This window comes from Taudactylus pleione, unplaced genomic scaffold (assembly GCF_031769625.1).
Source record: "Taudactylus pleione unplaced genomic scaffold, aTauple2 ptg000573l, whole genome shotgun sequence".
Taxonomy (NCBI): Eukaryota; Metazoa; Chordata; class Amphibia; order Anura; family Myobatrachidae; genus Taudactylus; species Taudactylus pleione.
The window spans coordinates 2730675-2738403 of record NW_028284975.1 but is presented as its reverse complement, the minus strand read 5'-3'; positions in this window follow the sequence as shown (position 1 = coordinate 2738403).

Sequence of the window (7729 nt, the reverse complement as noted above, 5' to 3'; positions counted from 1 at the left end):
GGATTAATGGCAAATGTAGCTCCTGTAATGGTAAATCTAAAAAGCGGTAGGCAACCCATTTCACTGTCATTGACCTCTGTTCTGCTTTCTTCTCTGTACCTCTTCACCCTGACTGTCAGTACCTATTACATACAGGGGTGTACAATACACATGGACACGATTGCCCCAGGGCTTCATAGACAGCCCCAGTATCTTCTCCCAGGCCTTACATGAATGTTTACGATCTTTTCAACCTGCCAATGGATCTGTTCTAACACAACATGTGGACAATTTATTGTTATGTTCGGATTCATTTATGTCATATTTAAATGATACTAAACTTTTGTTGCTCCATCTCTCGCATTCAGGGCACAAGGTTGCTAAGGTCAAACTACAGCCATGCCAGTCCAGGGTTAAATACTTGGGACATTGCCTAACCCATGGGTTACGACATCTGACAAATGACAGAATCCAAGCCATACAGACCATGACACTCCCGCAGAACCAAGAGCAAATCCGTACCTTCTTGGGAATGTGTGGATACTGCAGAATGTGGATCCCAGGTTTTTCTATTTTGGCCTTGCCATTACAGGACTTAGGGCTTCATTCAGAGGCGGCCGTATGGTCTACGACCACACGGCCGCCTCGATGTTTGTCCAGTGCGCATACGCACGAGGGAGCCGGCTCCTTCATGCGCATGCGTGAGACCCGCTATGACTGACAGCATCGGTCGTAGTGGGTCTCTTTCCAAAGGGGGTGAGCTGTCGATGTTGATTGACAGCTTGCCCCATTTGGAAGGTGGGCCAGGGGGGTGGCAGCCCAAATGGAGGCATTCCCATGGGAACGCCTGCCGTTTGGGGGAGACCCCACTGACATCAGCCAGAAGCTCTCTGGGGCTTACGACAAGTGAGACCCTACCCTAGGGTCTCGTCGTAAGCCCCGATGGTCGCGATCGTCTATGACCATTGCGACCATCACCCTAGCAGTCGTTAGAGCTGTGGGTGTAAACCCACAGCCTAATGACCAAAACAGTGGAAGCCGGTCAGGATGCAAGCGGCTGCCCAGTTTCTGAGCTACCGCTTGCATCCTCCGACCGCCTCTGAATGAGGGCCTTAGTCTCTTCCTCAAAGCCCTATCGTGTCACACACACAGAGGAAACAGAGCAGGCTTTCCTTAACCTTAAGGATAGTCTGACAAGAGCACCTGCATTGGGAATCCCTGATTATGAAAAACCTTTTGATTTGTATTGTACAGAAGCTAATGGTTGTGCAGCAGGTGTCCTCACACAAAAACATTGTGATGCCAGTAGGCCCGTAGCATACTTCAGTGCACAATTGGACACTGTGACAAGATCACTCCCAATGTGTTTAAGAAGTGTAGCAGCAACTGCTCTATTGGTCAGTAAGAGTGAGTACATGGTATTAGGCCATGATATGATTGCCTATACTCCCCATGCTGTATCTGCTCTGCTAAACTCTGCCCAAACCAGACATATCTCCTCAGCTAGACTCACAAAATGGGAAATAGCCCTAATACCACCTGCAAACATCACCATCAAACGGGGCAGTATGTTAAATCCAGCAACGTATTCACCATATGTGCAACAGGATGCACAAAGGGTGGAGAGAGGTGAGTCACTGGCGGAAGGTGAGTTCTGCAGGTATATGGATGCACATGATTGTATAGAATATCTGAATCAGACCTTTACTGCAAGACCTGACATACGGGATACACCTTTAGAAAATGTGGATGTGACATTTTACACGGGTGGGAGTTGTCATAGACAAACTGACACTGGAGAGTTATGTACAGGTTATGCTGTGGTAAATGACAAGGACATCATAGAGGTCGAACCTTTAGGTCCACCTCACTTGGCCCAAGTGGCGGAACTGGTGGCATTAAAGAGAGTGTGTGAATTAGCAGAAGGTAAATCAGCTAATATCTACACTGACTCTAGGTACACCTTTGGGGTGGTACATGATTTCGGTGCTCTATAGCATCTGAGAAATGTTATGACAGAAGCATGCACACCAACCGCACATTCCAGACATATAAAAGGACTACTGACAGCGATCCAATTGCCTAAGACAGTGGCGGTAATTAAGTGTAAAGCCCATACATGTGAGGATGATCCGGTGTCACTGGGCAACAACAGGGCAGGGCAGGGTTTAAAGTGAATGTGCCAATTAACCAAATGATGTTCCAAACGATTGACATGCAGAAATTAATTGAGATGCAAAATTTGTGTTCCATCCAGGAAAAGGCAGTCTGGAGGTCCAAGAGATGTGGGCAAGAGTCCTCTGGACTCTGGAGTGATGGACAAGGTAAGCCAGTGGCTCCCAAGGCATACTACCCAAGCCTGTCTGAGGCAGCGCACGGTCTGACTCACTTGGGAAAGAAAGGTATGTACAAATTGGTGAGAGCATACTGGTGTGTACTGGGTTTTTCTTCTCAAGTGGAAAAGAAAGCAATGTCCTGTCTGACCTGCTTGAGGAAAAACATTGGGTAAACGATCCCTACAGAACCATCCCACATTCCTCCGAATGATGGACCTTTTCAGGTAATACAAATTGATTTCATCCAATTACCACCCTGCAGGAATCTCAAGTATGTATTAGTGTGCACTGATGTGTTTTCTAATTGGGTTGAGGCATTCCCAGCTGCCACTAATGCTGCTGCATTTACTGCTAAGAAAATTGTTCAGGAGTTTGTATGTAGATACGGTATCCCTAGAATTATTGATAGTGATTGGAGTACTCATTTCACAGGTGATGTCTTCCAAAACATGTGTAAGGTGATGGGTATTAATAGTAGACTTCATACCCCCTACCAACCGCAAGCCAGCGCCAAGGTGGAGAGGATGAACGGGACTATTAAAAACAAATTAAGTAAAATCATGGCGGAAACTGGACTGGGTTGGCCAGAAGCACTACCACTTGTCCTTCATAGTATCAGGACAACTCCTAGACCCCCTCTCAATCTGTCCCCCTTTGAAATACTGTTTGGTAGTCATTTCATTTGATTATAAGTCTGCAGGAAGATTTGAAAAGTAACAACGAGGTAACTGTAAGGTATCTTATAACAATGAGTAAACAGTTAAAACAGCAACAACAAAAACTGAAATTGTTGTCACATGATATGCCTGAAACACCTGTCATGATATTGAACCTGGAGAATTTGTTATGATCAGAAATTTCTTGCATTCAGGTTGTTTGACTGATCGGTGGGAAGGTCCATATCAGGTGTTGCTGACGAGTACAACTTCATTGAAGGTGGCGGAGAGAGATACCTGGATCCATTCCACTCACTGGAAGAAGGTCAACCAACCGGTGGAGAGACAAGGCGGAATTGAAGCAGATAACGTAGACCTGTCAATTGCAAGCCTGTTCCGGGAGGGTTAAAGGTTACAGTGAGATACCTGAGCTAAAGAAATTTGTAGATCCTTGTTTTCAGCAATGGATTGGTCTGCTATGGTTATCCTTGTGTTTTCTCCCAGAGTCCTCATTATCTTGGGTTGTTTCGGGATCTCTTGTATCTGTGATGGAGGACAGAGGATGGAGAGCAGAGCTGATGGTGATATCACTGGAGTAGAGTCAGGAGAAGGAGTGCTAAAGAAAATGGTTGGCAGAGTACCAGAAGGGTACTGTGCCAGGGTTATACAACCAGAAACATGTATTAGCCAGATGGGAGAACCTGAGATAGGAACATTTGTTAGGGAAATGTGTTGGATGATCATGATGCATTCTATTCCTTTTGTTCTCCCCGATGATGTATATTTTATATATGGAAGGAAAGAATATAAGTGGTTCTCTCCAAGTTCCGAAGGTTTATGTTACCTGGGAAGAGTAATCCCAGAGGTTATGACCCTTACACATGATGAAATGCTTGGTATTCATAAAAACACACTATCACCCTATCTTCACAAACAGTATGAACACAGAGACCAAAGAAATATGATACCTGGTGACGTACATAAAGCCACACAGTTAGTGAGACAACTGGCTTTCAAGTTTTAGTCGCATTGGATCCCACCAGGATCGCTCAGGGTACACTAAATTTTACCGAGATGTATGATGACACGTTTAGGTATACAGGTAGGGAGTTGCAAGATTACAAGAAAGAACTGGTGCAACATAGACTAGTGTTAAATTATTTAACAGCTGTCACTGGAGGGTACTGTGTGACCTTAGCCAGCCAATTTGGTGTAAAGTGTTGCACATATATTACAATAACACCAGTGATAGACCGGAAGATGGACGAAATTCTGCAGCTGAAATGGGAATTTCAGAAGAACCATAATGCTTCAATGGTTGAAGTAGAGGAGAAGGTAGAGGAATGGGTTTCATGGTTGAACCCAGTGAAATGGTTCTCCGGTCTAGGAGAGTGGGTCCAGGAAATGATTGCTAGTATAGGTAAACTCCTGATCCTCATATTGGTTGTCATCATAGTAATTGGCTTATGTGTCAGGTGTGTTCCCACTGTGTTGAAATATGGAAAATGTAAAGATAAGGTAAACCAAAAGAATGAAATTTTGATGGTGGTTAGAAGTAACAATATGAATACTCAGGTAAATGTAGGACTGCATTACAACCCTGAACTAGAGTGTACCATCAGATGATGTATAAAATTTAGCCATGCATGAAATGTGTTATTAAAATGTTATTTTAAAACATCATAAATAATGTAAGTCCCTATCCCCTTCAAGACTTCCTTTGTAGGATTGGTGCATCCCCACATATTTCCCATGATCTCCCAAGATCCGTGGTGTGTGTATAAGGGTAGTTTTATGTCCCTCCCTAGAGACACATTATTGATGGTTTAAGAACCACCTTGTGCCATTCCATAATATAACATTAAATAATATATCATAGTGTAAGCCTAAATAAATTTTAAAACCAGAGTGTGATAGCATGTTGTTTGCTATCAAAAGGTGGACTGTCGAAGCTGGATAATTGGCTGATACAGAATCTGTTTAAAATTAAATCTGCATGACGCCATTTTGTGAATGGCAACAAGACGCCATTTTGAAACTGGCCGCCCAGTGGCCACATATTCTGTATTATATTCATTATACAGAGGGTCTCTATGTAGATATGAACTCCTCTTTGGGTTTGTTTTGTCCACTAAAATATCTATTGAGATGAGCCCTAGAAAAACAAAAATAAGAAAGGAATCACACAACACTATCACAACGATCTCTAAGATCAAGTAACCTACAAGATACAGAGGAAAAGATCACATACAAAAACCAGGACACCAGTATACAAACAACTAAACCTAACATACCAACAGTATATGACAAAAATTACATAAAAAACCACAGACACATGATCTAACAACAAGGGGGGACAAATCAATAGAAGAATCAGATTTGGACACAATTAACACTACAGAATTCTCAACTTACAACATAGATAAAGACTGTTCCTATGAACACATAGCCCGTTTTTCTTTAGAGGCAGGTTCACAACTCAAAACACATGCATCAGACACATCCAAATATATCACAGACACCGGAGACACATGCTTACAATGGGGCACATCTTTTTTAGATATAGGGGCAGGCATTCTGGCCTGCCAGAAGAAACCAACCTCAAACAAATGGAAACTAGAGTTACTAGAAGGGGATGTAGAGGAGGTTGAAACACCCACAAAAAAAACACCACCCAATGGACACCAAAGAAACAACAGGAATATTCATCTTGAGCAAAATAAACCTAGGAAAAACACACAAGCACGTGTTACACAATGGCTTAAACAAATTCGAGACATATTTGGATATCAACAGGTTTATTAGGAAACTTACACTACAAAAATACTACAAGGACACAAATAGATTAGATTACAGACAAGAAGACAAAACATCTGAATTCAAGCACTGCAACCTTGAACCAACCTCCAAATTATACCCACAACACCTTAGGGGACCATTCATAGACACATTTGAGAAACGAGTAATCAAAGTTTTGGAGAACATAAAACCAGACAAAAAATCCACGCACAATTTCACCTGAGTAGAACAAACCACATCAAGAAAGTTACAGAAAAACACAGACCTCTGTAATCAAACCTGCTAACAATGGAGGGGATTGTACTGCTTGACAAATAAGATTATTTGGACGAATGCAATAGAATTGTAGATGACAAGGATACATACCAGATCCTGGACAAAGACCCAACACAATACTATCAATCAAAATTTAAAAACCTTATAGATGCAGGCCACGACAAGGGAATCCTAAACAAATCAGAACACCAATTCCTAAATAACACAAATCCAGTAATACCCATTTTTTAATACTTACCCATGGTCTATAAAAACCAATAGAAACCGCCAGGGCGACCTATCATATCAGGGACTAACTCACTTACCGCCAATCTATCACATTATATAGACATTTTCCTACACCTCACTACATCTCATTCGGACAGCGCAGCCACAACGATCAAAAGATTGGACACACTGCTCTACCTTCGGAGCCATTAAAAGGAAATGTCCTTTCATTTACTGCATACTTCTAGATAACACATCGCTCATTATTTCCAGCCCTGCCTGGTGAGTGAAACACCAATAAGGCGAATCACCTATTCTATTAGACTTCCTAAAAAGATAAATTATCAACATTGTTTATATTGCGTATACATTGCTTTGACCATAGCGCAACCTATATAAGGTGATCTGACAAACCTGAGCCTCTTGGATATCTTAGTACAGGATTTGACCTCTTTTTATTCTGGAGTTATTTCTCCATTTATGTTTATATGTCTGTCTTGTCTCATCTTGTATACCGGTATTAGCTTATTTTCTTAGATTTGTCAGCTCTTTCATATCAATCATATAGGAGAGCTACTTGTGTATAAATATCTATCTCCTTAAATGCTCATATACATTATTACCAATAGTATCCTAGGTTATACATCCATTAGACTGTTTATATTTTGTTATACCCTTATATATTTTTTTAATTAATTTGGTATAAATTAATAAATTCATCAAATACACTAACCTTGTATAGCACATTTTTAATACTGTCATAATATTTTCAATTTCTTTGTCACATCCTGGTGAGCGCTGGTTCTCCATTTCTATTCCCCCCTCCCAGTAGCAGTAGCCTAACCGTAACCCTTCCTGGGGGGTGCCTAACTCTAAAGTAAGTCCCCACAGTCGTTCAATTTGTGCACTCCCACATCTCTGGAGCTGTTGTTTGCTGTCCCGTGGAGCCGCTTACACCGGCGCTGCTACTCCACATTGTCGGTTAGCTGACACTCCTGATGTGACCCACTTGCCCTGTGCGGTGTAGGACATGCTCTCTACAACACAGCAGACTTTGGCTGTGAGGACACAGCTCACACTGGTGCAGCACGGACATATCCGCAGGAGGGGACGGGTCCTAGCACTGACCGCAGGGCTATTATACAGCTGGTAGGAACAGCGATCCCACTGTGCTGCCGGAGGATATATCCATTGCGGCAGGGACAGATCTGTCTACCTGAGGAAACGCTGTGGGTATGTGCAATATATGTGGTAATTTCGTCAGCTAACAATAGCCATCATTTGTCCTGCCTCATTCATCTAGCAAAGCCACCACTGCTTTATTCAGAGTGTTGCTCATAAGCATATAATATCTTCTTTCTATGGACAAACATTACAGTCCTACTAGAGACTTTATTTTTATGTAGGAGAGACTATTCAGTCATTTTTATCCACAACATATTTGATATATTTTATTGTATCCATTGGTATTGTTAC